Below are 4,187 nucleotides of genomic sequence, written 5' to 3' on the forward strand. Positions count from 1 at the left end.
TTGTATTTTAAGAATTTAATATTATTAAATTAAAGTTAATAGTAATTTATCACAAATTCAATAATAATTTTAAAAGTTATTTATCAACTTTGAAGTACACAAAAATGGCATGTAACGTTACTATGTGATAATGCTTTTTAGGAAGTGTTTTTGTATTTTGATTTAAAAGGACTAGATAGAAACTTTAGGGAAGACTTGACAGTTAACTTGGTGATGATAACGGTCCTTTTTCCAACTTCCTCGTGGGAGTAGGGATAGACCATTGATGATTGATGCCTAAATGGGTTGGTGGAAAAATTCTGTTTGGGGGTGTTGAAAGATTTTTAAAATTAGTACATATATAGATATTTTTTTGTTCCAAAGGGATCTTCGACCCTTCGGAACAAAAAAAATTTGAGAAATTTTGTGTATGGGGATGAAGCGGAGCCTCACTATCTACTTTATTCACCCATCAATGGACTCACGATGTATTCTTGAGCTTTAGAGGCGTAGATACTCGCAGAAATTTTATTACCTATCTATTCGACGCCTTGGATCGAAGGGGAATCAAGACCTACATAGATGATGAGCAGCTTGAAAGAGGAAATTATATTTCTTCGTCACTTTTCAAGGCTATTGAAGAGTCAAGGATTTGATCGTCGTATTCTCTCAAAACTATGTATCAACCACATGGTGCTTGGACAAGTTACTGAAGATCGTTGAGTGTAAGGAAAAAAAAGACAAATCATTCTACTAGTGTTTTACAAGATAGATTCATCAGATATACGGCTTCAAACAGGTAGTTTTGGAGATGCATTTTTCAAACATGATAAAAGGTTCAAGGATGATTAAAGAAAGGTGGAGAAGTGGAAGACAGCCCTAACACTAGAGGCCAAATTTCCGAGGTTTGTTTCGATAATAACGGGTATTTCTTATCAATCTTGTGCATTCATAGTAGAATTTAATTTAATTTAATTTAATTTAATTAATTTATTTATTTTTTTTCGATTATATACATGTATTTGACTATGAGTGTGTGAGTATATATATATATATATATATATATATATATATATTGGGAAAAATATAAAAAAGCCCTCCAAATTACCAGCTGTTTTCGATTTAGCCCCCTAATGTTTCAAAAGTGATAAAAAGCCCCCCAAACTACCAAACTATTGCATTTTGGCCACTCCGTTAGTCAAAACCGTTAGTTTGGACGGAAACTGCAAAACAACGTCGTTTTGTTGATGGGCTACTTTATCACTTTCTGAACATTAGGGGGCTAAAATGAAAACGGCTGGTAGTTTGGGGAGTTTTTTATATTTTTCCCCAAATTTTTTTTTTCATAAAAGGGTATTGTAGTAACTTACCCATAACAAAACGATGTCGTTTTGTAGTTTTCGTGCAAATTGACGGTTTTGACTAACGGAGTGGCCAAAATGCAATAGTTTGGTAGTTTGAGGGGCTACTTTATCACTTTTGAAACATTAGGGAGCTAAATCGAAAACGGCTAGTAGTTTGGGGGGCTTTTTTATATTTTTCCCCTTTTGTTTTTCTTTTTGAGATCTCGGACTAAAGAGTGGGAAGGTCAAGAGAAATTTAGGAAAGAAACTGAGAACTTCAACCATCTTTCTTTCTGCAACTTCTTATTGGTTGTTTTTCCTTCTATCTCTGTCATACGTTTTGTGGTTTGTTGTGTTATAATTTTGGATAATTATGTAAATCCAGTCAATTAAAAGCACCTTGTTTAGTTTTTTTTAAAAAATTTAATCTGCCTAAACTGGTGAGGAATTTGTATCACCTAAAATTATTTAATATTATGATTTTCGCATTGGATTTCATGGAAATCATACTTCAATTAGAAATCTGCTGATTGAAGCATTTAATATGTACAAACACTTTTGTATGAAATGCAAAACATATTCTTGATTAGTTTTAAGTAGACAAGCCCTAAGCAAGGAAGGGGGAGGTTATCCCGTATCTTTGTAGACAATCATTGTCATTAATTTCCTCTTGAAAAATGAGCAACTAGATCATGTTCCTATGTTTCTTCATATGAAATGTTCAACTCATTAAATGTTTCTGATCTTTTGTATTTTGTAGGAATGAAGCTCAAATATTGGACAAAATCAATCAGTTTATCATAAAGTTCAGGAACTTACAAGTTGCCAAGAATTCAGATGGAATAGAGTCTCCTGTATAAGTGCCCCATTTGTCCAGTTCCCCAAATCCTATTTGAATAGTGTCTCCTGTACAATTGCCCCAGTCCAGTTCCCCAAGTACAGATGGAATTGAGAGGGTGTTTCGCAAACAACAATTCTCCACGACACTGTTCATAGTTAAAAATATTAAAAAAGAAAATAACGATTGATATAGAAAAATGAAAAAGCGGTATTGAAAAGTGGACAAATTTTGTTTTATAGTGATTTTTTTATTTGAATAGTAATAAAAGGTAAATGATGTGATATAAAAAGTGAATGATTTGATATAAAAGTGATAATGTTTTGATACTTGGTATAACCTTTTAGTGAGCTCATAATATAACATGTTGAGACATCACTTAACCAAAAAGTTTAAGTATATAGGTTTGGGCCAACATGCATATTAATCACTCACACTTAAACATTTTCTCAATGTGACACTCAAACATTTTTACACTCAAACATATATACTCAATAATATGTACATTTTACAATGTTTTCTCATATGAAAAGTTTAACTCATAATTAAATGTTTCTAATATTTTGTATTTGGTAGGAATGAAGCCAAATTTATTGACAACATCGTTCAAAATGTCTCAAGAATCCTAAATCACACATACTTACATGTTGCCAAGCATCCACTTGGAATAGAGTCTCGTGTACAGCAAATCAATTCACTTTTTAGTATTGAGATGAATGATAGACACATGGTAGGAATTTTAGGAGCTGGTGGAATTAGTAAGACAACTATTGCCAAAGCTATGTACAACTTGATTGCCTCTCGGTTTGAAGGTAGTTGTTTTCTTGCCAATGTTAGAGAAACTTCTAAGCAATATTTGGGTTTGGTCCAATTACAAAGTACACTTCTTTCAAAAATCGTAGGACATACTGTGAAGGTTGACAATGTTGACAAATGAATTATCATGATAAAGAAAAGGCTTCGCTCTAAAAGGATACTCGTTATTCTTGATGATGTGGATGACAAATTAGTCCAATTAGATAAATTGGTTGGATAAGTTGACTGGTTTGGTTTAGGAAGTAGGATCATCATAACGACAAGAGACAAAAAAGTATTGACTAATCATGGAGTAGTTGATGATCTAATATATAAGGTAAAGGAATTGGACTGCAACGAAGCTCTTGAGCTCTTTTGTTGGAATGCTTTCAAAGGAGACAAACCTACTGATGATTTTCTAAAACTAATGGAACATGCATTAAATTATGCTGGGTGCCTTCCACTAGCTTTAGAAGTGATAGGTTCAGATCTTTATGGTAAAGATATACATCAATGGAAAAGTGCACTGGATAAGTGCAAAAGAATTCCACATGAAAGTATTCAAGAAAGACTTAAAATAAGTTATGATGGATTGCATGAAAATGAGAAAAATATTTTTCTTGACATTGTATGTTTTTTCAAAGGAAAGCCGACAAATTATGTTATTAAAATGCTAAATAGCTGTGATTTCTTCCCAGTTGATGGTATCAAAATTCTTTTAGAGAAGTCTCTCATAACCATTGATGAGGCAACAAATTGGCAATGCACGACTTATTGTAGGATATGGGTAGAGAAGTTGTTCGACAAGAATCACCTGAAAACCCTGGCAAATGCAGTAGGTTGTGGTTTCATAAAGACGTTCGTCATGTCCTTGAGGAAAATACGGTAAGAAGTGACATCAAGAGATTCTTCTCATTTTATATTTGTTTATTTTTCACAAGTAAACATACTATAAAAATATTTTACTTTATTCTTTGTAAAACAATGATGAAGAATTATACACATGCACACATATGTGTTCATATAATATATAATCATATATTTATATACACATATATAGTAAAGAATCAAATAAGTTAAATGATTGTAATTAAGATAAATAAAATCATCATACACAATTGTCCATAATTCTATTTCAAAAGTCGGCATAGTTTTTTAATAGGTAAGAGTAATTGGTAATATAAAAAAGTCAAAAATTTGACCTTTCGAACTTGGTGGTCAGTGATCATTCA

At 32.1% G+C, this 4,187-nt stretch overlaps 1 pseudogene; it reads left to right on the plus strand.

The window, feature by feature from the left end:
* Nucleotides 1-2,887: 2,887 nt before the first annotated feature.
* On the plus strand, nucleotides 2,888-3,844 carry LOC132185476 (disease resistance protein Roq1-like; annotated as a pseudogene).
* The last annotated feature ends 343 nt before the right edge of the window (nucleotides 3,845-4,187 follow it).

Source organism: Corylus avellana, chromosome ca6 (assembly GCF_901000735.1).
Source record: "Corylus avellana chromosome ca6, CavTom2PMs-1.0".
Classification (NCBI taxonomy): Eukaryota; Viridiplantae; Streptophyta; class Magnoliopsida; order Fagales; family Betulaceae; genus Corylus; species Corylus avellana.